Raw genomic sequence first — 27,661 nt, 5'->3', positions numbered from 1 at the left:
GCCAGCGCTGAAGGGCCGCTGCTCCCAGCTGAGCGCACGCGGGGCAGGACCGCCGGGGCTGGCTCCCGTGCCGGTGTGCGAGGGGTGTGAGGTGCGTGTGGAGGCACATGGATCCTGCCAGTTCCTGCAGGACGGACCCATGGGGGAGCACCCACAGTGCCATAGCCTCTGCCCTTCCCTCTCGCTCTGCTCCCACCACGCTGGGCTTGGGGCAGCCAGCCCTCCCCAGCTCCCGGTGACCTGGCCACGGCCACCTTCCCCGCAGCGCATGGCGAAGGCGCCCTTCTCCCATCCTCCGTGCGGCAGTTCTGCCTGTGTCTTCTCGAACCGCGTGCGGAACCTGAGCTTTGCTGGCTGCCCTTTACTGCAAGGAGAAGCCATTTGGCTCGTCTTGAAACTTCCTCCCAAAGCTTCTCTTTGCCTCCCTCTTACCTCCTGAAGTGTTTAAGGCTTTGCCTATGAAATTGGCAGCATCGTAGAAGAAGATACTTAAATCGAAGGAAGGATCATCAAATGCTTCTACTCCGTAGTACTCTATTTGCAGATCTTCGTAATATTTGGCTCCTGTGTTGATGCTATATGGCCCATCTGCTGCATTAAGGATATGAGTAATGTTGAGGCTTTGAAGAGTAGTTTTGCTCCTAGCAGCCCACCTGTTGAAAGACATGAAGGGCTCATTGGCAACACTCCTAACATTCTGCTAAAATAGCATGGTTTAAAGTTAGCACCTGGTCCCACTAGGGAAGGATGCAGGAACTGCATTTCCTTACAGAGCAGCAAATTTTGAGAAGCCCACAGTGCTTTGCGCATGAAAAATGTGATACGGTGTTCTGGAGAGCAACGAGAACACAGACTTGCCAGTGGGATACCGTTAGATAAGCAAATGCCTCCCAGCAGCTAATCCCTGGGAACATGGCTTGCTACATAAAGTGGGCAAGATTTTCCTTTAAATAGTTGTCTAGCAAGTTCTAGAGCTAATCTCTCGTTCGTAGTGTGCATGGGTGACAAGGGAGAGAACCCACACAGATGCAGTGGCACCTCGTTCCTGGTTCGGACGTGAAGCGGCAGCATCATGCTCACCAGCCAAGTTCTCCCCGCTTCCCACCATAAACTGGGACTGAAGTTGTTCCACAAAACTATGATCCTTAACTGATGTATTCACGAGGAGGAGGAGTTGGGAAAAATGAGCTCATGAGCTATATAATCTGCAGTAATCCGAACAGAAGGAAATGGCAGTAAATAGAAACCGTCACAAGAATAAGGTGTTTGCATGAAAATTCCTGTTTGATATTTTCAGTTTTACAGTCTTTGAAAGGAAGTTTGGATTTGGACTGGCAAAATCGCTGTTGTATAATTCATTTGGGTCCTCCTTCACATGGCTCTTGATCCTACTACTCACATTTGAGTGTGAGGGCTACTGTGCTCTTGTCTGCTGCCTTAGAGCACAGTTTCCAGGGCAGGTAACACATCTCAGAGTTGACACCAATTTGAGATGGGTTCTTTAAGGACTTTTGTCTAGAAAACAAATAATTCTTACCCTGCCAAACCCACCGTGGTTCACAGAATATAGAAAACCCAACTCACACACACTATGAGTAAGTCACCATTTTGTATGTCATGTTTTTCATGACAACCAAACTCCTTATCAGTTTTGGAAGCCTGTATCGCAAAAATATTCCTGCAGACCCAAAGGTGCTCCCCACTGTGCTGCACCCCTTCCACCTCCTCCTAGGGACCAATAGCAGCTTAATGATAGGACCATAAGTTCTTACGCATCTCCCAGGTAAATATTTGGCCAGACTTGGTCCACGTGATTATCGGACCCTCCTCTGAACCAAAAGAGCCGCTGGAGGTCTGACAGCGCTGGTGTTTCATAGGAAGCTCTGCTGCCTGCACTGCTAGTCGGAGGTGAAGAGTCTGTGGTGTGAGGCATCTTGCTCCTCTCTTGCATCCAGTTGGGCTAGATCAGAGACAGCTTTTCTGAAATGAATTAAGAGGAAATTTTCATACAGAAATAATATTCCCTAGAAAGTAGTCCTGTTCATTACCCTCCAAATAGCATTACATTATTATAACTAGTGTGTGCAGCAGGGCTTGCAGGTGTTGCTAAAAGCATCCAGAGAGCAGGACTGACTCTGTGGTAGGACTCTGCAGGCATGTAATTCATCCCCTGAGAAAGCAGCAGCATAAGACGATATGATTTAATTTCTTGTCAAGTAACGCCCTTGAAAAAGAACATCCTGTGCCACCCGAATTCAGCACTGGCTGAACCTCGTAGGTGCAGGTATTATTTCTGTTACTATAGCACTGATGAGCATAAGCAGGAAAGCTCTACTACTTTATGGTGGAGAGTTACCAAAGTGTTTGAGCGCACTTGATTCTGGTTAGCTAAAACTGAAGGTTTTTGAAAGAATGAATCATTGGACTGACTTATATTTACAAAGCTTCTAGGGCCAAGGTGGGAATCTTAGGATGTGTATGTAAGACATATATTCATGTAGTGTATGTGTATGCGTATATAAAATGTATGTGCGTACAATTTTCTTTCATTTATAGGGATGTAAAGACATGTATACACATACGTATATATACATACACATATACATATGAACGGATTTTCACATGCTTTTATACATATCTATATATATGTCTGTACACATATAAATAGAAATGGAGAGAACTTGAACTAGTTTTTTCTCTCTCTCAGGTGAATACCCCTGAACACTCAGCTATGCTGGTGTACTTGCGTCTATCTGTCTCAGTCTCTCCTCTGGGAGCTGTTCCACTTTGTATAAATAACGTGATAGCTATTTGCCTCCAGAAAGAGGCTGTTTCTCTCTTCTGAGGGGTAGGGTACTTACCTGGGATGTGAGAAAAAAGAGTATCTGAATTTTGGGAAATTATAGAGCTGAAAGTTCTGGCTTTGTTGCCATGTTGAGAATCCAGCCTGGGACTGTTTTGCTCCCTCACAGATTATGCAGTGCAATGTGGGCATGCCTTTTGCAATGTTGTTTGCTGCTTTAGACCCAGGAAGCTCAGGCCAGCCAGGCCAGCCTGAAGCAGAGCTCAGTCAAGAGCAAGAGTTCAAAGACAGCCGAGCAGTCCCTTCTCTGAGACTTTAGGAGCATTTCTCCTGCCCGGATCTCATCCTGAATTGCTGTTCTCAGCTCCAGAGAACATTAATGGGCTTTGTTTGGTTGCCTGTTGGTATTAAAGACATAATCAACATGGGAGCCACACCAGACCTCTTCCCACAGTGGGGTGGCTGGTGTTTATTCTGATGTGGCATCAGCTTTCACTCTAATGCCGGAATGCCTAAATCTAGAGTTATGGTTTATTTTCTCAGCAATTCTAGAAAACAAGTCCAGATGGGACCTTTGAAAGTTATCTGGTCTGCTCCCTTCCCCACAGCAGCAGCAGCCAGATGGATGTTGCTCCTAAAGCAACAACAACAACTTTGTCCAAACATCCAAGTACATTATTTCTAACAGTGTAGGCTGATTTGGGGAATAAGCGGTAAGCAAGGGAGAATATATTGTTGCTTATGGAAAAAGAAGTAGAGATGATGCAAGGCATATTATTGAACATACCACATATATTTCTGCGACCTCAGCCTAAATTTGCTTCCCTTGCCCCCTTCTGCCTTGTCCTCCCCACAAATGTTAAGAGCAGTTACAGCTTTTTGTATGTTCCAATAAAAAGGAAGTCTCCCTAGGGTAACTACTTAGTAAGCAAAATATGAAAAGCATAATAAAAATGATGGGAGAGATGGAAAAAAAGCTGACTGGTTTTACTTCTAGTGATGAAGGAAAAGAACTGCAGGGAAGTAGAAAGGAATATAGGGATAAAAGCCTAGGAATTTTTTAGGGCAGATAACAGAACACCAAGAGCTTTGGTAAAGGAGTATGTTGTGCAATCCCAGCACAGATTAGCATGAAGAATAGCACAGAAAAAGATATTGTGCATTGCCCTACAAGTTTTACTGCCTTGCGAAAGTCATGCACTGTGCTCAAGAGCTACTGCCAGCATTGTCATCATGACCTGTTTGTACTTTCACCGACACAGAACGTTAAGCTGAAGCAGTAAAAGGAAATCAAGGAAAACATAATACAAGTTCTACATCAGGAGATTCATAAGACCACAGGCTCATTTTCAAGGAGCATGGCTGACTCTCAATCGCCGCAGATGTTGAAATGCTTTTGTGGAGGTAAGCAGATGGGTACTAAACTTTCAGTTCTCCTAGCCCCCATGCTTTAAACTTCTGTTGTAGCCTGTCAGCTAGTTACAGTAATGGAGACGATTGGCAGAGAGAGGGAGAGAGATGATTAGCAGAGAGAATTACACTGCGAGGCCTCTTGTTCAAGACCTGACGTTGAGGAGGTTCTCCAAGAATTGAGTTGTTTTGGTGCCGGTGAAACTTAGCAGGCGACTCCAGCCTTTGCAGCCAGGGAGGTGCTTTGCAACAGAGGTCCCTTTCATGCAGCAATCCTCTTTCCAAAAAGTGCGTCAGCATCGTTTGCTTCACATGGCTAATGCCAGACAAGTGAGCGCCGTGTGTCAACATGAAGCGTAGCTCCTCCCGAGCTCACAGCTCCGTCCCTTGCTGCGCTGGCCTTGATGCTGAATTGCTCTGCAGGGCTTTCTGGGTAAGCTTGGAAATAGCTATACCAGATGATTAGACTAATGAGGAAAGTAATATGAATGTTTTAATTGATGGCCAGGGACTCTGCTGAGGGTTTCCCCCCCACTACCCCTTCTGCTTTAAGATACCGCAGAGCTAGCAAAAGTGCTGCCGCTGATTACATTTCTCCGAGCTTCTCCCTCTGGGTGGCTCCCAGAAGCTGCTCTAGTTGGAAACAGCCAGTGACTGCAGGAGGGCAGGAGCCCCTGTAACTGGGGGAAAAAAATTCTGTCTTACAAGGTCACTAACGTTTTCTGCAGAGATCTAGACCATGCAAGTTGGATAGGATTACTTTCCTTTTAAAGCGTAGCCTGGAAGTACCTAAAGACCATCTCATTAGACTGTTTCTATCTATCTCTTTCCCTCCCTTTCTTTTTTTTCCCTGGTTGCAAAAAAACCAACATCAACAAAAAAAAGCCTCCTACCAGTAGGAGACCTGTCTGAGACTGGGTAGAGAGTTTAAGGGCAATCCAGGTGTATTAACCTCCTCGCTTCCCCAGGAGAACGGAAGGTAGCACACCCTTTAAAACTGTTTTGTCATTAAGCATCAGTTCCCAGACATCCAGCGTGCTGGGGCACACCCCGAATGGCCGGGGCCTGAGCCGCGGGGGCTCGGATCTCCCCGGCGGGCACAAGAGCCGCCCCAGAGGCAGAAGCTGCCGGTGGCTGTGGGGCCGGCGTCGCCGAGCTGCGGGCAGTGCCCGGCGAGGGCTGCGGGTGACTCCCCAGGCGGTTTGCGCGCAGCTGGGTGCAGCTCTCGAGGGACTCGGTCATTCCAGGACCTCGTCTACAGCAACCTAGCTGAGCTTTGTAGCTCCCTGATATTATCCAGCCACTTGAGTACTACAGCCTGCAAGGCTTTTTTTTTTTCCTTTTTCTTTTTCTACACTGGAAACAATTGCTGTTTTCTACTGAAGTTTTCTCTGGCAAAGAAAAGAAAAAACACACAATCCCCACTGAGTTGAATTGGCTAAAGCATTTAACAGATTTGTGTTGCATTTGCAGATTCCAGTCAAAGACAACTCAGCAAAGAAAACTCTGGAAAAAATGCAAACAGTCCAGTATGGTTGATTTAAAACAGTTAATTTTGTTATTTCAAAAAAAATTACCATTTCCAGTTTTTTATTCAAAGTTACTTTTGTTTTGGAATTTTACTTTAGCATTGCATAAAATCTTTTAAAATATGAAAAGAAGATAATTGGCTTGCTCCTGATTGAGAAAAACATGTTTTGTTTAACTAAAACTAAACAGAAACTAACAGAGCGGTCACTTACTCACCTAGCCCTCATTTTCACTCCTGCAACAGGGCAAAAGCCTCTTGCCGTTTTGCCATTACCTTTGTCGTTACCTTGTCTCCTAAAGACGGAACTGAGCTGCAAAGAGATTAAATGACTGTCTGCAGTGCCAAGAGGCGTCTGTGGCAGGGCATTAGTTGGGCCCCAGGTCATCTTTCCTCTATCCTTTTTGCTAGCCCCTTCCTAGCTGGCGCAGTTCTGCTTGTGGTTATGACAGTAGCCCAGATGGGGACAGGTGTCTTTCAATAAGTCTTACATGAGATTATTGATAGCCTCAGGCACAGCAGGGCACTGATTTTGGCTGGACCTGTGGTTACTACAATAACGCAAACACTGGATAACAATATCATGAGACAGAAATCTCCTGCAGCCAAGTATCGTAAATTCCCTGCATCAAAACCTGACAAACGAAATGGTTCAAAATACCAAAGCATGACATTAGAATGTAATTCACATGAAAAAAAAAAAAAAGAAGCCTCTCAATGCGTTTGAAAATGTTCTCTGTTTTTCCTTCTCTTTTCTCTTAGCAAGTACTTCTGCACTCATCTTTTACACTCCTTGCTCTTTTCTCTCAGGTAGTGCTTAACACTATGGCTCTTTGTCCTCCTGATGGAAAAATCCAGATGGAAAGAAGTGTGGTTCACAAGGAAATGATCACGTAAGTGGAATTAATCTTTCAGATACTGTAATGTGAAATCTGATCTTCCTTTTTGTTAAGAAGACCCAATCTGTGTCTCTACAGTTTGGCCAGAATCTGACGCTTAGAGAACCCAGGAGTCTCTTGAGGTAGAGCTGAAAGCCTCTTGTGCAGAAACAGGCACATTTAAAAGCAATAGCAAAGTTAAAACAGCCAGATGGGAACCTAGCAGGCAACCGAGAAGGGAACTCTCTGTTTTCCTTGCAAGCCTACAGGGGCTTGTTTGCAGGAATTAGAATCTCTCACCAGCAGTTCACTGCAGCTCTAATACCAAGTGGTATTGAAAATGAGAAGCAGGTTATGGCTGATGGTTTAAATGAGGCACCTATGGGAATTTAGAAATGAGATCCTGGACTCCTCTCGGTGTAGGCCGTGCACATGGCAGAGCAGTATTGCTTTCTTGGCTGACTGCATCATATATTATGGCCTTTTATTTTGCCCACACTCAAACAGCTGGGAACAGTAGAAGTTCATTGCTCCTGCTCGCTGTTTAAACCCTGATCTGCCTCACCAGAGGCAGTGCCCCCAAATAATGGGAAGCAGAATCGGTCCCTCGGCCTCAGTGCGGGTACACGTTCAATGCAGCACTGTATTAGTGCCATTGCCATTATTCCAGGGTAAAGGGAAAAGCAGAATGTACAATTAAAGCTCTGTTTGGTTCGGTTTTTAAGAGAATTTACTACCCGGGAAAGATGCCAGATCGAGGGCTCTGGAAAACACAGCCCTCTCTTTAACCGCAGCGTCAGGAAGGAGCGGGAGCAGCCCTGCAAGCCTCCTCCACGGCTACCCCCTCGGCTCGGCTCGGCTCGGCTCAGCTCAGCAGATGCCCCTCGCTCTGCGCCGGCAGCCGTGTTTTACTGGGTGGGAGAAAATCCGGGTCTCCACACCTCTTCACCGCTTGGTCTCCCTCCCGACACCGCCGTTCACATCCGGCCTGGCACATTTATGGTGGGGCCCTCTGACTCCTCCAAACTGAGCCGGAAGGTACCAGGTCCTGCTTGCAAGGAGCCTGAGCTGGGCTGGAGAGCGAAAGGCTTCTTCTTCCTCCGTCAGGCCGCCCGGCGCCGCGCAGGGCTGCCTGTGGGCTGGAGGGGCTGCTCAGGGCAGACAGCCTGCCGCTGCCCACGGGAGCTGCGAGCGCCTGGGGACGGCAGGGACGCGGAGGCTGTTTCGGGAGGGGGAGCCGTCGGAGGGCAGGGCGGGTGAGGGTAACCAGCCTCAGCCAGGGGTTCGGGTAGCCGGGGGAGCCCGCGGTGGTGAGGCAGGTCCCAGGTGAAACGGGAAGCCAAGGGGGTGCCGGGCCAGGCACCGGCGGAGCGGCGAGGTAGCGCGGTGAGGGGAAGCCCGGGGGTGTCGGCTCGGATGGGCTCCCGAGCGAGGCGGGGAGCCCCAGCGCAGCCTCCCACGCTGGCGCTCACTCAGCCCTACCGCAGCCACCGCCGCCCTTGGACGAGGCCAGCCCCTGCCCAGCCAGGCTCGCAGCCCTGCCAGCAGGATCCAGGCTCGTGGGGGGAGCTTCACCCGTGCCCTGCTGGTTTTGGGGGAGAGGATATTGCTGCTAGCTCACGGAAGTGCCCCCACAGAGCGTTTCCTTCCCTTTGCAATGTAACTGATCTGCACGTATTTTCCCAAGACCGTGTCTTTCCACGGGGGGAGAACCTCCACGCTGCCTCCAGCCCCCCTGCCTGCCCCGAGCCTGCTGTTCAAGAGCCACGCAGCTGAGGAAGAGGCACCAGCCCACGCACGGGGCTAATGCTGCAGGAAAGGATGCTCGGAGAACGGGGGCGGCGGGCGGAAAACCGGGGAGTCCTGCTTGCAGTGGCAGGCCATAGCTGTGGCAGGACGACAGCTTTTACAGCTGCAGCTTTCAGATTCAGAGAGGAGATTAAAAAAAAAGAAGTATTACCTTAGCAGCTGGCATCTCTGAGCTATTCAGCGCACCATCCCCAGCAAGACAGCGCTGCCCTCCACAGGCTCTTACCATAATTTCCGACTCGGCTGTGGGTATCTGTCAAGCCTAGGGTGATGCTTTCCCCATTTAATTATCTTCTGGGGCACTCCTGTCCAGGGTACCACTGCTAGGAATTGAAAACCCCTAAAACGACTGTTTTTCTTGACACAGCTTGACTACATTCACGCTTCTCCCTGAATTAAAATAGCTGTAGTTTTAAGTCCTGCTGCCAAGCAGCCATAACTGTACTATACGCTATAATGGGGCGAGCACGCAGTCACCATGCAGCTAACTGCTTCTAATAGTAGAAACTTCACTCTAATCTTACATAATGCCAGTAATGGAGCAGAGAGGCTGTGGCTTGTGAGGAGCTTAGACAGAAAGCTTCCTTGGGCAGCCCGTGCCCCGAGGGCAGAGGAGCTCCAGCGAGAAAAACAAAGTGACCTTGATACTGGTAACAGTCCAGTGGATGCTGTCACAGCCAGTGCTGCGCTGAGATTTCATCGGTGTCACAAGCTGTCGATAGGTTTAAGTTATGGGCAGTTCTGACACAAACGATGTCGAAGAGCCCAGACTTTGAAAGAGGCAGGGGGAAATGCCTCACAAGCTTCAGGGAAGACAAACAAGGATGTTAATATATTGCTATTAAAAGGGGCTCCAAAGCACTTGCCCTTCTGTAGGCAGTATGGATTTGTGTGACTGTGGATTAAAGGGGGTTTTTTCTTCTCCTTGATTTACTCCTGAAATGATTTTTCTCTGACTGCTGCTGTCAATACAAAATTGACAATGCTGTCAAGCTTGCAAGATTTCAGAATATTTGAAGGCACGAGTAAAGGGGTTTTGATATTCCTCAGTTGTCTGGCAGTGGTATCTTTGAGCTCTCTGTCTCTCCCTGCACTTTTAACGTGAGCAATGAAGTGCTCTCCTTGCTTTAAAGGTTACATATGAGAAAGGCACCTTTTTCTAAGATTGACAAAGCTGTACAAATTCTTTGCAGTGGAATCAAGAGCAAAAAGACTTCAAAAGTCTATAGTGGAAGATCTATTTTGGCACTTACATTTTTTCAGGCAAATCGTAGAGCTTTCAAGGGACACTCTCAGCTTTGCTGGGGCAGAGCAGGATATTTTTTCTTTACATTTTTTTAATTGCTGACTTTAAAATGATGATTCTTTTTTTTATTAAGTCATCTTTTAAGTAGAGCGACAGTTCATATCAAAGGAATTGACCACTGATGAGGTGTATGAGAACAGCTAAGTGGAGATGCTAAGACCTAGAACTGGGGTTTAGTTTCTCTTGCAAACTTTTGATTATGTGTCTGATGAATATTTGCTCCTAATTTCTTACCTTGAATTTGAAGAAATAAAAGTGGGGGTGGTTCTCCTGTTGTTCCTTGCTGGTATGGGGGTACCAGGTAAAGCCGAGTGCAAGCAACCAGGGAGCTGCCTAGTCCAGGGGTGTGGGTAAAGTGGGATGTGCAGCCACCTCTGGGCTGTGATGGATGAGGGACCAGGGGCAGGGGGGACACCCTTGCTGCTCTGTGAGATGTCCAGTCCCAGGGTCACTGGGAGAGCTTGTCCTGCCATCTTCTGGCTTGTGGGAAGGCATTTCGCTGCCAGGCCCCACCACTGCGCTGGTTCTGCGAGGAACCGGCAGTGCGGTGCTGCCCCACTCCCCAGATACCACACTGATGCTACCCGAGTCGTGCAGTTGGTCAGGCAGGGCAGGAGCAAGGGTTGTTACGTGCCAGCAAGTTTCTGAAGGGTTTTTTTTTTCACCTTTATCTTGTCAGGTTTTATGGTGCTGTTTTTCTGATGCTCTTTCTTGCTGAGGCTTGGTGTGGACTGTAGATCGATGCCAAAGCCGGTAGGGTGATGGAGGGAGGAAGAGCCTCCAGCAAAGCAGCAGCTTCATGGCTCCCGAGAGGGTGAGTCAAGCACAGGTAGCAGGGAGGGGTGCAGCCTTGCTGGAGGTTGTGCCTGCTGGAGGCAGTTTATAATAGACCATTTGAGAATGGGCTGCAAATATAACAGTCCATTTTCCCAAAGCAAACCCCAGTGCCTCCAGCACAGCCCTGGGAAGGCTGTCTTCTGCTTGAGAAAGCTGCTGTGAGCAGGAATACCTTAAAGACTGTGAGCCTCTCAGGTACAATGGTAATGGGAGCCATCCGTGAGCTATAAATAGCATTAACATCCTTTCTCTCCAATGCCTGGCATCCCAAGCAGTCATTTTTGCTGGTGCTAGTAAAAATGAACAAAGCTTTGAACAGCTTTTATTTATGTTCTCTTTGCAGGCTGGAATTTTGTAAGTAGTTTTTCTCACTGGCTTTGAATTTTGAGTTTATTTTAAGGAAAAATATTGGCATTTTCTCCTTTTGGATTTTTTTTCTTTTTCAATTACTGTACATTACTTTCACATTTTTAGCAAAACTATGTGGAAAAAGCTATTGTGACAGGAGAGTGGGAATCACAAGCAGTCACTTACAAAGAACCTCTGTGTGATTGCAGGAAAAGGGGGGAAAAAAACCCAGAAACCCTAACTTAATCTTATCTAAACCTTACATAAATTTTTAACAAAATACTGAAATGTTTTGGTTTAGAATTAAGTAAATAATGCAAGGTGCTTTGGCATGATTTGTGGTGTTTACATTGACAGATCAGAAAGAAATAGTTGTCGCAGCAGAAGGAAAATCTTTACATGCCTATCGGACAAGATCTTCCTGTGGTTTCATAGCAAAGAATGATGCCCATTTGTCAAGGAGCTATGAATAGCCGAGAGCAAAACTGGCAAAAAGAGCTCTCTTCAAAATATTTAGGGTACACTCGATGAAGTCCTGTTATAAAACGATAAAGCCTCACACGCTATGCGACTCTGCTTTGCTGTTACAGACATTCAAGAGACACAAGGTCTACAAAACAGACGTTTTGCCCTGGGATAAGCCCCGAGCCATGCTACCAGATCAGCTGGTAGAGCTGGAAGAACTAGGCAAGCTTTCAAATAAGGACGAAAGGCTATATTTTTTTCCAATTGTGCCAATTGATCTAATTATACACTGCCCTTACTGACAACCCTTGCCTTAGACCAGCACAGCAACACTGCCGTTACTGAAATGCTGTGATTTTTCGTATCTCCCGAAGATGGCAGAAGAAAGCAATCTTGAATGATTTAAAAATAACACGGTATACTCGTGACTGGCTTTTCAAGGGAGCTGCTACTGATACGCAAGAAACTGCACTGGTTGGATGGATGAAAACAGTGAAGCGTACCGTCCCAGTTAAACTGGTGTTGACCCGAGTGTATACATCGAATCATCTACAATAACCGGACAGGTGGGGGCTCTGCGTTCACCGAAGGCTCTACTCCCCCTCCTCCCACCCGGAGTGATGCTGCGCTTGGGTCCTTCTGAAAAGAAAAGGACAACCGAGGGAAACTTGCGAAGGTGACTGGGCACTAGTGGAAATTATCAGGCGCTTATCAGCCGGTAGGAGTTGCTTCCGAACGGCAGCGCGGCGGGGTGCCGGTGCCGGCGGTGGGTCCCGGTCACGGCCCCGGCCCCGGCCGCCGCTCCCCGCCAGGTGTCCCCGCGACACCGCGCCGGCTCCCGCCGCCGATGGGGCGCGAGGTGGAGCCTGCTGCCGATTCGCTTTCGGTTGACGTCAGAACGACATCGAGGAAACGCGTCAGCAGCCTCTGCGGTTCGGCCGGCGAGGGGACAAAGCCCGACGGCGGCGGCGGAAGCCATGCTGGAAACCCCGCGGCGGCGGGCCCGCCCCCGAGCCCCCTCCGGCGCCAGGTTCCGCACCTCCGGCCTTCTGTGCCCCGCGCCGAGCCAACCTCCCTGAGCTGATGGGGGCAAGGGGCTCGCTGGGGGCGGGGGGGAGGCAGTTAGGGAGGTTTTTACTAGGACCGGACCTTCTGTCCGGCCTGCGGTAATTAAAAGCATCATGAGGTTTCGGGAGTAGCTGATCTATCGAAGGCCAAAGGCTGGCAGATAGGCGGGGGAAGACTTGCTCTAAAGCTGTCCTGTTTCTTACACTGTCTTCCCCTAGACTCCGCTCTGGGCTGGCGGGGAACGATTGACTAGCCAGACCTTCAGGCCTGACCTGGCTCGGCACCTTTTCCCCCTGCCTTATGAGTGAGGTGTCCACAATATCCATTACTAAATATTGAATAAAACATGGGCACCAAACATCCAGCATCTGCTTCCCGGCCTGGGAATGCATTTGTCATGATCACCCAAGATTCATTTCACAGTGGCAGCAAGGAGGAGGATGACAAAGGATCAGGAGTGAAGAAGCAAAAGACAAATGTTTAAAGCAACTTTCAACTGTTGTGACAATGAGGAAAAACAACTGATGATGGATGCCCATCACCTGGGCAGGAACACCTTTTCCCTGTGAGATGATGCTAACAGAGACCCCAGTACCCTCACACCTTCCCCCTCAGGATTCTGATCCTACTTGGCTTTTTAAGGTGGTATTCCTTGTATTGCCCCTTTTGGTAAAATGACTTTGTTCCCAGCTTGGTTCTGCGGTTAGCAGCAGGAATCAGCTTCATCTTATAAGGAAAGCAAGTGATGGAAGCTCTGTAGCTGCTGGCAACACCACAAGAGTGCTGACAGCATCCAAGAGCTTGCTTTTGCCCTTTGGCCACCCAGCTCTGAGTTACGGGGTCCCACCTGCTATTCAGAAGTAGATTAAGCCTTCTTGGAAATTAATAGGTTTAACAGAGCACAAAATTACTTTGAATCAGGCTCGTCCAGGACATCCTATAACCTGGGTCCTTTTGCCAGGCTTCCCACAACTGATAATCTAGGTCAAAGTACCTCCAGGGTATGCTTAATCCTGCTCTGGACGTGAGGTGAGCAAGCACATACCCTTTACATGTTGAGGGTTTAGTAGGCATGTGTGTATAGGGGAAACAATGCTCTACATACATCTGTTCCCCTTCCATGCTGGAAAGGAAAATCCTCCCCTTTCAGCACTGACCCATTAACTTAAAATGTTAATTTGCCATGTTTTTTGGTTAAGACAACAGCAAGAAACAGTTCAGCACAGGTAGTTTATCCCCAGAACGAAGGCAAGTCAGGGCTGTCCAGGAATTTGAAAGCTCTAGGTGGAAAGGATTTTGTGGTTTTCTGTTTCTGTTCTGTTAAGTGAGGTGTATATACCTGAGAGGGAAAAAGCATATGCACATATGAGCTCAGGAGGGAGGAAGCTCCTGCACAACTGAGACAAGGTCCTGGAAACCACAGGGTTTCCAGGGGTGGACCAGGTCTTGAGAGGACTACAGTGGACTCTGCTCTTCTCCTGCCGTTCACTCTTGACCATTGCCCCAAGTAATGGCTGAGACTGGGTGGATCAGTCCTAACCCAAAAGATCAAATCCGGGATGAAATGCAGGAGCCCAGAGGTAGGTCAGCTCAGTTGGGCCCTTTTCTCTATTTCTGGGATCGTCAGACACATGAAGGTGCTTACTGGCTTGCTGACTATTGGAAGAGAAAAACGTGCCACAGAGCTGAGGCGCTTTCGTATCCTGACTTACTAAATGCCTGTCCCACTTTCTACATCCGTGGTGACAGCAGACTGTGCTAGGGCCTGCTGGTCACGCCCGTCCCGTCTTCTGCCTTCCCAAGCGCCATAAACGGTTGTGATCACCAAATAACTCCATCTCGCCCCCCTGTTAGCTTAAGCATCCTGTTGATGAATCACACACTGGGTGACGACAGGCAAGACCTCTACAGTTACAAATTTAGACTCCCTCTGCTAGCAGAGGTGCTGGCATGGTGGCGAGGCTCTCTTCGCGGACGCACAGTCTGCCTTCTGGCGAGCTACATCTCCTCTATGCAGGACACTGCATCTTGACTTTACAGCTCCTCTACGTGGCTACGCGTGCTTCCACAGTGGGATCTATAAGCACCAACCAGCCCCCCTCACAGAGATCTGAAAGCGCGTGCCACCTTTTGGCACAGCAATGCAGCGTGCTACCCCCAGAGGAAATAAAGACAAAATCCTGTCCAAACAGGGAATCGTGAACTAAGGTTATGACTTTTGAAATTATCATCTTTAGTCTGTATTTGATGTCTGAATAATAAGGTGACCAGTCTCTTACAGAAACCTAAGGCAGGTTAAACACCACGGAAGAGAACAGTGGCTTTCCTGAGCTGCAGGACAGGGGATGTGCAGGACCTCACCACTCCCAACTCGCAACCTCTGCGGCTGAAGGTTTCATGCAGTGTTCTCTTCCTAAGCCCTTCAGATCTGAGCTTTAAGTACGGTTGATACAGCTGCACTTCTTTATTTCTAAAAAGAATGGCTTTCCCTCTGTACTGTTTGCATTTTGTCATGCTGCTTCGGTTCACTCACCGTTTTCCTGAGTTTAGTAAAGCAGCTGTCTGTGAAAACAAGAACAGAAAAAAAGAAAATTATCAAAGACTTTCTTTTTTATATAAGCAGGAGAGATGTTTTAAAGGCAGAAAGGGGAGTCTATCAGGTTATGCACCTAAGTACTATTTATGCCCTTGAAAGTCTTTCGCTTACAGTGCTTAATTGGTCTGTGCAAATCCATTGCCAGAAGAGGTAATTGACCAGTTTTATAGAAGGATCACTAACAAAAACACTCCAGGCTATTGTTCTAGAAATTAAAAAAAAATTAGGAATTATGGAAAGAATATGTTTCAGGGCATCAGTCAGCCTCTCCTGAAACTATGCAAATTCACCTGGTAAAAACAAGAGCAGACATAATGAAATGAGTTGTATATGAAGAACTGAGATCTCAAATGTGATATTATGCAGAAGGTAAAGAGTCTGTACTAGATAAGTAACAGCTCAATGTGTTATCAAGGGTGCACTTTGATTTTGATGAATGTTAAAAGAACCTTTAGCCTTGAAAATAAAGAGGATAATTTCTCTCTAGGCAATGGCTGCTCATGAAAGTCATAAAATAAGAGCACTGGAGCCCTAATTTTATAGTGCTTTTTAAATGATTTTCAAATGGTCCAGCTGCTTTGTGCCACAATAACACAAGGCAGAGATATTTACGCCAGCGGTAACAAGCATGCATCAGCCTGCCCGAGCTGCTCTCCGCAGGCAGCCTGCGGTAGGCGAAACACACATGGAAAGCTGATACTTGCCAGCGCGGATTGATCACAATTACACCGTGGCCAGAGCAATCCTGGGACGCTGCTTTTTCCACCAGACAACTCGATTGTTTTTCTTGCCTGTGTCTCGCCTGCGAAGCATGGGATGTACGCAGCCAGCGATGCTGGTTCTATTTTGACGCTTGAGAGCCTGCCAGCTCTGTATGCCTCTTAGGCCATACCGTCCTTGGCAGACTCCTCTGTTCGGAAATAGGCGAGCGAATTCAGCCCTGGGTTGCACTGCTGGTTTTTTGGTGGGAGTTTCTCCAAGGACGAGTTTGGCCCAGTGTTGGTGTTCCAATGTTGCGCTGTGTTATCTATCTTGCACAGAAACGCATGCGCGCTGCAAGTGAGCTCTGGGCAGATGCTAGGTAGTTCTGCTGAGATGCTGGAATTGCCACCGGCATCTTTCCCCAGGTATTTTACTTCTGCATGTCTAGGACTTAAGTCTAAAACTGTGATTTGTTTTCCAGGACCTGCTCTAAGATGAGAACTACCCAAGGACAGTCTAGCTTAGCCTGTCAATTTGGGTAGTCCTTTCAAAAGTCTGATTAGGTTTTTATCTTTGCAGCCCACTTTCCTTTGTGAGACATTGACAGAATACAGGGTACTAGGAAAAAGTTGTCTTCTGAGCAAGCAGAATAGGGTTGGGTAGAAAGACCAGTTGCTTTACGAAATATTACTGTTAAAATTGAAGAACTCAGCTCTTTCTGTGTTCACCAGCACTGGAGACACAGCACGGTGTGTGTAAAGAAAATTTTGGTGGGAATGGGGAATTCCGAGCATGAAAAGAAGGGTAATTTATGGCTGTAAATGTGTCACATTTGCTGTAAATCTCGCGTCCATAAAGCTAAGATAGAGCTGGGCATAGGGCATGGTGGGATGAAGGTACCTCTGGACAGTCCCCTACCATTGAGCATGTATCACCAGAGTGGAAAATTCTGTCCCCGATCTGGGTGACTTATACGGTGTTGGACTTCAACATTTTTCTCACCTTTTAATTTGCTGATCCAAATGCAGCAAAACAGGTCAGCATCTTTTTATGTCCAGGGATATCCTTAAGAGCTTTAACTTTAAACAGGGGCTTATTTTCTCTTGGAGTTGAGTTTTATGAGTTTTCATGAGCAGAATGCACAACAAACTGGGAACATATCCTAGAGGAGTATCTAGCACATTTGTTGCCTCCGTTTAACCAAGTGACTGAGGGGTGACTGAAGTATACAAAATGCAGAAACCCTCTACGCAGAGGGGAAACAGAGACCAAAGATAGGTTTGTTGCTAAAGCTTTAGGTCATGTTCCTTTCATCTTTATCTCATATTCAGATTGTCTGTCTGACGTTTCTTCCTGACACTTTGATCTTTTTTTTAATTTCATAAGAGTTTACATAGGTGTCTACTGTATCTCAGTTCCGTATCTAAATCTTTGCAGGTGTTTCAGGAACCCTCAGCTTGACGAAATTCCTCGCTGCTAGATAACTCTTCGGATAGCATTGCCCAGAGGAAGTGACAGAAGATCATAAGGTAAGCCAGCTCAAGGGAGGCAGATCTGCTTTTTCCAAGAATACAGTGAATGAAAATCTTCCCCTCAAAATAGAAATGAATACATGTAGTGCTGTTCCAGGCTGCACGGAAGAGCACCATGGTCACAGATTGCATACATTTGTACTTCTGCCTCGCTCACATCTCATCTCATCTCTGAGAGATCCAATTTGCGGCAGCTGAGATAAAGTAACCTCCAGGGTATTAGATTCATCCCTTTCATAAATCACGAACCACTTTTTGTCACTAAAGACCTGAGTCCAGAAAGAGAGGAAAACACATGGCATTAGGCTTTGTAAATGGCCTATTGGCATGTCTCTATGATAGCTCTTTGTAGCTTTTGGCTGTTTCTCAAGCCAGAAAGTAACAATTTTTGTGTCGTGTGTTCTGATGAATCAATACAGAAAAACTTTAAAAAATCAGTGTTTTTTGACTGAGAATGCAGAATCTTTCTTCCCACTCACCCAAATACAGCTTCATTCCCTTTTAGAGTTGCCTTTTTTTCCCTCTCCTGCTACAGAGGATACACTCTGATGATTACCAGTAGACCAGGTGTGTTCCTTGCCACTGATGTGGACATAGTTTTGTGGGTTACTCCTAATCTTTCAGGATCCTGTTCCACCTGCCAATGGAGACAATGTCTGTAAGTAGATAATTAGGCTTACCCAAGTGGTTGAGTGATGTTCAGTTAATGCTGCTAAAGTAATTTGTGATCGCTTAATGAAAGTGCTGTGTCAGAGCAGCAGCTTACCACCAGGGGAGGAACTCACCATTTGGCTTTGTGAATGGACTCAGAGGCGGTACAGAAATGCATGCCGAGGTGAAAGTTAATCAAGCCCTCTGCAGGTATTCCATAATAACGCTTTTCCTGGCCATGGGCAGTTTGCTCTTTGCTTCCCCATGCAAAATGTGCAGCATTCAGTGCATGGGTGACATGAAGCCTCTTCAGGTCTTTCTTGTTATGGGCTATGGAGCTGTGGAAAGTCATGTACTCATGACAAAAAACAACTCAGCATATTTTGTTGTCTTGTAATGTATTCCTTTCTGCAGAGCGCGGTGCCCACCATGCTTTGAGACATGTTGTGTAAGGAAGAACAACGTAGTAAATGAAAGTGATTTCTGAATATACTCAAAATAGATGTAGAAAATGCAGAACTCCAAGTAATTTCATTTCTGCAAAGACAGTTTCCTGCCTATAACTCCCCATAAATTTAACAAGCGTTACAGGATACATTTGACTACAAAGGCATTGGGAATTACTGGCCCAAACACCTCACAAAAATTTGCTTCATGAGGTAGGTCAGGTCCTCCTATAACTGGATTCGAAATACGTATGTTGAAAGAAGACAGGTTTTAGCACAGCCTGTAAGCATTTTGCCTCAGCCTGTAATTGTACGATGTTTCTTTGCTTGGAGTGGTGTTCGTCTTGCTGATCTGGCTAAATTCCAGCTGATAAACCTGCCTGCTTAAAATTCAGCGTGAAGTTTGACTTCTGCAAGATGTTTTACATCTTGGGCCCTCAGCTACTTATTGTGTAGCATTGTAAAAAATATTTTACCTTTCAACCCAAAGGGTCTTGGCCTTGGCCTTGTGTATCAGCAATGGCTAATAGCCAGGCAAATATTTAATAATCAGTTTGTTGACCACTTCAAAGTCCTCAGGATGAAAAACATCATGTAAAGTAAGCCACCTCTACTTTATTTTAGAGATATTTAACTCGTCTGAAGAGGCTGTCAAATTTCTGCTAAGAAGAGTCATAAGGAGAAGTATTTCTTATAAAATACAGCTTTAATTCTAGATTGACCTTTAGTTTCCAAGTAGCTCCTCAGAAACTGCACATAGCTGGTTCCACAGGAACAAGCAGTGACAATTTATGGTACCGCTTTGGGTTATTTTAGCTATGGCACAAGTCCTGATGCTGGCACAGGTTTGCTCAGTAACAGAAACATCCTCTGTTTATTGACTTCACTGAGTATTGGGTTGGACCTTAAATGCAAATACTCTCTCTATTCCCACCTCAAGAAGATTCCATCAAACCTTATTTTCAGATGTTGTTCATATTTGGCTTCTTGATGTTGGCAGAATAAAGAAAATTCTATCTATAGCATAAACTGATAAACATAAATTGATAAACTTCCAGTTTCACTGATGGTAGTCTGTAACTCCGTGTATTTAAGCTCAATATTAGTGATCAGCTGTTGCAAACCAACTTGTTTACATTTTTATTCCTGTTAGCTAAATGTTCTCAAAGTTCACCTTTTCCTTACTACATGTACAAACTGTTGTTGTCTATACATTTTTTTCCCCACCATTTTTTTTTCCCCAACAGATGGAATGTGATTGAAAATAAACATGCAAGAATAATTTTTAGCATATATACCTACAGGCATTAAAAGGAGATCTTAAAACTGTGCTTAGAAGAATGTCTAAAATCCAATGATGGTGTTAAGACCACTTCAGGGATTTTGATAGAATCTTAAGTCTGTGCTTTTACTACCTGTGGGGCTCAATTCTGCAAATCCTTATTTCTCCAAATGGTTCTAATAAAGTAAAAAAGTTAATTTCCAAGTATAGCTACGAGGTTTAACTGGAAAGGCAGAGGTTGGTTTCCCATTCTCATCACCAAGGCAGAAGTTCAGTGAAGTACTGGATTTTGTGCTGCCTTCTGCCTTTCCCCGGCCAGGGCCAGACCAGCACAACCACGTTTCTGGGTGCCCACCAGTGCGCAGCCACCCGCTGTGGCCAGGCCTCATCTGCAGGGTGTCACGCTCCTGACTGGAAATGAGGTGAGATCAGGAAGCAGGCTGCAATTGGTAACCTGCATTTACAAAACCTGGTTTTATTTCCCCATTGTCATCTATCTAATTTTTAGCCTTTCCTTTTCCGTAGCTAAAATAATGTCCACTTTTAGCTGTAGTCAGTGGGCAATTAGCCAAAAGATCGTTAGTTCCTCCTGCTTCTCTCATTTAGGAATTATTGTAATTGTACTTGCCAGATATTTCAACAAGTTTGCAACGTGCTGGTGGTGGAAAGAACCTGTTTTGGCGTAACACTGGGCACTAGGCATGTTGAGTGCAGATGACTGCTTGTTTTCTCCATGCTCCAGAGTGAAACAACCTTCCACACCAGCCTGAGAAATAAACAGTGAAGTCTGCTGTCATTCCTAATTTCCTTTTTTTTGGTCAGAAATTTCAACTGCAAATGAGGTTGTCATACAAACAGCAAAAATCAGAATACTTTTTTTAATGTGAAAATTTTCACTCTAGTTAAGTTTTTCTAATTTAAAAACCAAATGTAGTTCAATTTTAAGGCTACTCAGGATCATAAGTCTGTCTTGTGCTTTATATGGTAAATGTTGCAGCATTTATAAAATCTGTATGTTGAATAATTATAAGATAATACAAAGCAACAGAGAAAGTCTTATTCTCTTTTTAATTAATTTTATTCCGTTCTGTAGGTTCTTTCTTTAATGCGTAGTCCTTTTGCTTTCTTCTCTGCTAATCTTAAGTCTATTTTAAGGCAACAAAGTTTAACAACGCTAAATAAAGTAGTTGGACAGCATATGTTAACAAGTACTGTATTCCCCAGCCCTTCAGAACAGCTCAGCCTCAAATAACACTTACATATCGCCTGTGTGGAGATTTGATTAAATCACCCGTGTGATTTAATTCCACCTTGCAGCTGTCCAAAATACCTGGCAGTTCCTGGGCAGCGGGAGTGCCAGGCTCAGAGCATTCCTGGGCCGACGGGGTCTGACCGGCTTCAGGCGCTGACCCCCTTGGCGGCCACAGGCAGATTTAGGCAGGGGAGAGCCTGCTGGGTGCCGCTGCTGCAGAATCCCCAGGGGAATTTTTTTGCTCAAGCGTGCTCTTTGCTGCCGCTTGACGTTCCCAAGCAGGTGGCTGTCTCTAAATACGGCACGCGTCTTGACACCTCCCCGGATTAGCTCAGCGCTACATCCCTGATGGAATGGGGAACAGCCACAAAAATGAAAAGTCTGCATTAAGCGAATCGTATGTAAAAAACCACTACTCCCCTCCCCACGTAAGCTGTGTTGCTGTGCTTGCCAGCACTAGGCTCTCCCTGTGAAGGAAATGTCGGTCAACTCAATGGAGACACAGTCCCAAGTGCCTCATGTGACCCAGTTCTAATAATAAGCTACCAGGAAAGAGGGGACTGCTGATCTTAGGGGGGAGCTGAAAATAAAGAGCATGAGAGAAGCTGTCCTGGGCCTCACCAAAGGTCCATCACGCCCACTATCCTGTGTCTGACTGGCTGTAAGTGGGTGCCTACAGAAAGTAAGAACACGCAGGCATGAATTTTACTGCTTTCTAACACTCTCCCAGCATCCAGCTGGCTGCAGCTCATGAGCTTCCAGATCTGGTTGGAGTTTCTAAGTATTTGGTAACCCTGAATGCAGTTCTGTTCCCTGAAGTTTTCCAGTTACCCCTTGAACGTTTACAGGCTTTTATCTCTGCAGCATCCAGTGGCAAGGCGTTACACTGCTCGCCTAAACCCCCTCCTCTTGTTTCAGACCTGGCTTCTACTGACTTCATCTGACGCCCTCAGTTCTTGTACGGGAAAATGCAATTAAGGGAAGTTTCCAGTGGAATTTTACATGGCTCCCTCCAGATGACACTGTGGTTTTGTGATTGATTTACTTTTGCCACAGCTGTAGCTGGGACAGTCCCTTTCACTGTGCTCTCTGCTCACAGACACACACTAGCAGCCTCTGTTGAGCTGGCACTAGCCCTCATGACCACCTTGGTAAAGTGGCTCAGGAATTGGATCCAGATGAAAACTGCTCTCAAAAGAACAAAAAAATTGATGTTCATGTCCTCTTCAGAGGAGGTCTAACTCTTCTTTCTGGCATAGTCCTTTTCCACGGGAGGAGCTCATTCCTGAACTGCAATGCACTCTGCTGTGGACGAGATGCATTCTGCAGCTAAACACTAAAAAAAAGTTGAAAAGGGATAAAGGAATTAAGAACAGATTGAGGAAAAGCCCCATGATAAGGCAAGCCTGGGACAGGAAAGGCTGTGCAGCTGTTTGTTTCAGGGGAGATGAAAGGTAGTCGGCTCCTAGTCAGGCTGGATCTCCAGAACTGACAGTTCCTGCGGGCTCCTGGGCAGGCACTGCTGCATGAGCCTGGGTGCCCTGGCCAGCTCAGCAGGCACCCAGCCTACCGTTAGGTATGTAAGTGTCTTGCAAAATGGGACCCTCCCTCGGTTAGGAGTTAACATTCAGTGCCTTTAGTCACTTGGGTTGTGTAGACCCTGTTGACCGATGTGCATTTTCTGAACAAAGTGCCACAATTTTTGTTTTGGCTCCTTACTCTAACTTGCTAAACCAATATTTGAAATACAAGTTTTCCCTTGTAATACAAATACAAGAATACAGTGAAGTACTAATGACACATCACATCATGACCTGAACTATGGGTAGTGTAAGCAACAGGTGAGAAGGTCTCTTTTCCTCCTGGCACATCACAGCAGATAATGTTTTCCATTTTAAGAAGTTACAGGACTAATTCTACTGCTTTTGCTTATGTTGACTGGAATCTTTTTCTCGGACCAGACCTGAAGCCAAAGTTAAACTGTATATAAGGAAGGGAGCAATACAGGCAGGCAGGAAATACAGGCAACACTAACTCTACAGCATAAAAACACTTCTGTGGCTTGCCAGTGCCCTTGGAAAGAGTTTCTGACTAATTCATCCCCTCCACTGGGGTTAGTAAGTCTTGCTGTGCAAGATCACTACCATGTCCTTGGTAGCATGGATGCCATACTGACTCAGCTTTGCTCTGTACTCTTCTCTACCCCTGGTGAAACAATACTCTCCCAGGATGAGCAGCATCTCCGAGAGAAGGTACTAATTTACAACAGGAACAGCTTTCACAGCTGTGGCTTCGTGGGACAGATGTTCAGGGGCATGCAAAGCATTATCCTGATGGGAGGTGCCATTAATCTTGCTCACATATGTCTAATTTTGCCTAGCCTAAAGCCATTAAGATGCATTATTTCACTCACATGAATTTCGGATTTTTCAATGCCATGCCTTCAAAAGGTTTCCAGACTAAAACCTACTGTAATGTGAATAAGTATAAATTATAATGAAATGTTAACTCATATAAATCCCTACTAACTCTAGTGGAGAACTTCAAAGCAAACCCAGCTCCTTCTCCACCACTCTGCTGTTTTGTGAGGTGTAAAGATTGTCCTAGCACTGTTGGGTTTTAAATGTGATTTTCTATTTGATCTTTTTACACTATGATGTCTTCTCTTTCTCTCATCAGTGGAGATCTTTGGCAAGATTTAGGAAAATCTGAACAGATAGTCAAATAGACCTCTGAAAGGATCTTAAATATGCTTATTTTGCAAGGCATTTGTGTACAGTGAAATAGGGAGGGATTTCTACATTTCCCTAAATGCTAGGCAGAATCAGCATTCATGTTACAACCTCTCCAAGAATTAACGATGATAGGGGATCTGGGAAAGGAAGAGGTTCAACTCACAAGGCACCACTATTTAAGTCTTCTAATAAGCTTGCGCATCTCTTCCAGCAGAGAGGAAAATGATCAGAACCGATGCTTCAAATGCAAACAAGCAAGCAGAAATGTATTTACTTAATCTGGCAGGGGAGGCTTATAAGGTCAGCTAATCAATAAATTGAACTGGTAGCAAAGGCCAAAAATACATTTGATTATTGCTTCATGGTTCACCACAAGGTAAAATGCTAATTTTCAGGCAGAGTGGTAGCATGAATTTCAAATGCTGTTGCTGTAATAAAAATCACATTTGTTTAAGTACCGATTAACTGGTGATAGGAAAAGTGACATCCTCAAAACAGCTTAAAACTAATTTGTATCAATTAAGCCTAGCCATTGATGTAAGCTAACTAAGTCCCTACCTGATGTTAAACCAGGGATGATTCAAAGCCATCTACACAGAACTGATTTGGGATAATTTGGAGGGAAAGTGAACTGATGAGTTCAAGATCTGACTTTTTTTTTTAATGTCCTCAATATACTACATAATGTACATTATCTTGCTGAAAACATATTTACACAAGAAAAGGTTTGTTATTGAGAAATTAAGAATAATTAGTTAAGAAATTGCTCTTGCCACATCACCAGGCCTGAAACACAAAAAGCTTTTCTTATGAGACCATGCACATGAGAACGGTAACCAAACCAAGAAACCTGGTTATGTTACACTCCCATGTAAAGGGCACTCAAACATACTGTACAGCTAGATGCAATTGCTGAACTTGCCTCTGGCATTAGCACAAGCCAGGAACAAAGTCGGTCCATCTTAACCACTCCAGTGGGGTCATCTGGTAACACCACGCTAGGCACAGCAGCTCTGCAGCACACAGTGCTTACGGTGCTGATGGTGGCTGTGCTGGTCTTGGAGGGACTGAGCTATCAGAATTAATCCATTTACAGTTCTGTTGACTTTTTTCTTTGATGCATAATTTTCTTCATTTTTTTCAACATGCATTGATCATAGGAAGCTGTATATGCATGATGGCTATGAAGGCTGAAACTCAGAAAAATGAATGTAAATGGGTTTGCCCTTTCAGCAGTCCTTCTTTTGCCGTAGCTGAACATCCAAATTTCGCAGGTGTTTCAGAAAGCCACGATTTGGTGAAATCCATCGATGTTCCTTCACTGTTTTGATGGCTTCAACCAATGGGAGGTGGTGATTTATCATGAGATATGCTAGGACTAGGGAAGCTGACCTGCTTACTCCAACTGCACAATGTACCAAAATTTTAGCTGGTTAAAAAAAAAAAAAAAATTATAACCATAGAAGAGAAGCAGTACAGTGGATGAAGTTTAATATAAAGGGAAGGCAAACCCCTTCTGCCTTCTCCAGCTCGGTCAGAGTAACACCGCAAACATGATGTATTTCTTACCCTTCTGATAGATCTCACGAACTGCCAGCAATTAAGTCTAGTTTGGAATTGTTATGCTCACTTGTATGAGAAGTGCCATGAGATCCCAACCTGATCTCAGAAACACTGGTAAATCAAAGAAAACCCTGTTGAAGTAATGAAGTTGTTCTGTTGTGAGTAGGCAGAAAATCAGACACATTGGTTTCAGAGGGACTCACGTGGGTGAAGAAGTGTGCGAAAATCTGGCCTGAAAGGATGGCACTAACACATTAGCCACCAAGAAAAATGACTGGCCTGGTACCATTGCATAATAAGGCAATTTGCTGTGACTGTAATTCTCTTTTGAAGGCAGAACTTGTGATACAAACTGAGACAGCTCCATTAATGCCAGTTTATTCATGCTAAGAAATGGACTTTTATGTAATACAGGTTAATTAGTATTTTATTGCACCCGTGCCAAGAAACTCAGTCTCTCATGCAACATGCTATAAATCTCCTTGAGTAAAAGTAAATCTTCTCCTTCGGTGCACAGCCCTGCAGGCCCTGTTCATAACATGAAGATCATCTGCAATATATGAGCCTCTTCATGCTTTTGGTGTCTGTAGAAATCAGGACTTTTGCCTCTTTATTCATTTGTTCTTACAAATATAGTTGCCATAAGAGGGTCTCAAATGAGGGTGTCCATTTTAAATGTATGTTTTTGCTTCTCCCTTTTTGAGCCAGCCTTTCCTTCCAGGTATTTTCTTTCCACTCTGCCTCCTTTCCTCTCTGCCCCAATCTCTCTCCTGCACTGTTCATCCCTTTTCTCACGTCACCTGTTTGGGACCTAGTTAGAGCTACACCCATGTACCCAGCACTCCCTCCTCCAGCGACCCACTGTGCAGGTCACCAGCAGGAGACCACGTAGTGAGTTGTCACCACTGAGGTCATGGAGCTGACCTGTTACAACTCACAACTGCCAACTCACATCAAAATGCGACCAACGATAATTTCGTACCTCCTGGCGTCTTCAAGGCGTTGTGGATAAACTGTGCCGCAGAGAAGAAGAACTGGCTTATATCAAAGCTTGGGAGGTCATGGGCTGGTACACCATAGTAATCAATGGTTGCTCCGTAAAAGTCCTGGCCTCCGTGGCTGTACGCTGTGCCGTGGGCTGCGTTTAAAACATGGGTCACACCCATCTTCCATAAAACAAATCTGTTGTGAGCTGTTACTCTAAGGAAAAGACAAACACAAACAAATCAAGACGGCCGCAGAGATGTTCACAGAGCAGGAGAAGCAATGCCATTTTATCTCCCAAGCCATTTGCTGGAGCATCAGCCCGTGCATTGCTTCTAAGGGCTAACCAAGAACCAAGTACTGGCTTAGCCATAATTTTACCTTGGAAACCGTGCAGTCTGCAGTGTAAATGACAGCAATCAGCAAAACTGTGAGCTGTCTAAAGTTGCACCTATGAAGCACACTAACAGACAGAGCGTATGGCGGAGGTGTGTCCATAAAGCTGTAGTTACAGGTCTCCTAAGAAGAGATTAGGCCATACTTCATCGGCATGGTTGCAGGAAGGCCTCCCGGTGCTCAAGAGCTGCTCAATTTCTTTAAGGGAGGGGACATCCCCCATGCATGCCCCAGCGCCTCCGGGTTCCGGGGGGCCCAGCGCCTCTGCCCCGGCCATGCCGGGAGCCAGGCCGAGATCCCGCTGCCGCTGGCCAGAGGCACGGCGCTGTGCGCGGGGGTGCCGCCAGCCCCCGGGGAGGCCGGGCGATGGACTGGGGCAGGTGCCGGGCAGCAGCGCCCGCTGCCGAGCCACGCCGCCCCGCGGCCCCTGAACCGGCCCCCCAGGGCTGGCCGCTCGCCTGCCTGTCGCCCTGACAGGCACAGCCGGCTGAAACAGATGCATGTACCGAGCCTGGCCTTACTGGTTCCTTACGGGTTCCAGTCTGCTCCCCAGGGCTCGTGCCCAGAGCCGCGCTGCTCTGCCACACGGCAGCCTCGGCTCCGGGCACATCAGCCGCGCGTGGCAGCAGCCCCTGCCCGCCGGACGCCCACTACGGCATGGCGGTGACTGCCCTCAGCAGCGGCCCCAGCGCAGCAGGAGCAGTCAGCAAGGTCTGGCCATTCATCACAAGCTGCTAAAGGCCCAGTAACGGAGAAATAGAAACCTGTCCAGTGCAAGAAGAGTGGCAACTCTCTCCCAGTAACAACTGTCCCCCAGTTACTTTGAAGTGCTTAAAAACATATCTGTGAAAGGGTCAGAAACGCACCAGCGGGTCCTACCAACATGGTCAGAAGGAGGTTAAGCACCAGGTGGATGATGATGTCTTGCCTATCACCAATAACCTAGAAAAATGTTATGCATTAATCTTTTCTATTGCAGTCACTGCTTTCATCAAGGTGTTAATACAATATACCTGCCACATATCGTATGATACCTCCTTCTGTTGAAGAGAGAAGAACGAACTTGAGTG

General features: G+C 46.2%; 1 pseudogene across 1 annotated transcript in view; it reads right to left on the bottom strand.

The window, feature by feature from the left end:
* Positions 1-26,868, bottom strand: part of LOC309406737 (dual specificity protein phosphatase 13B-like) — a 28,963-nt pseudogene extending 2,095 nt beyond the window's left edge. The window contains exons 1-4 of the transcript in view: positions 26,708-26,868; positions 14,986-15,014; positions 1,773-1,980; positions 433-653 (exon numbers count right to left, since the gene is read on the bottom strand). The product of the transcript in view is annotated as a dual specificity protein phosphatase 13B-like (transcript). The remainder of the gene's footprint in view (positions 1-432; positions 654-1,772; positions 1,981-14,985; positions 15,015-26,707) is intronic.
* Between the last annotated feature and the right edge of the window lie 793 nt (positions 26,869-27,661).

The sequence above is a fragment of the Phaethon aethereus genome, assembly GCF_964289735.1.
Source record: "Phaethon aethereus genome assembly, chromosome: 7".
Classification (NCBI taxonomy): domain Eukaryota; kingdom Metazoa; phylum Chordata; class Aves; order Phaethontiformes; family Phaethontidae; genus Phaethon; species Phaethon aethereus.
Note: the sequence above shows the minus strand (reverse complement) of the source record. Positions and strands in the feature narration are given on the sequence as shown.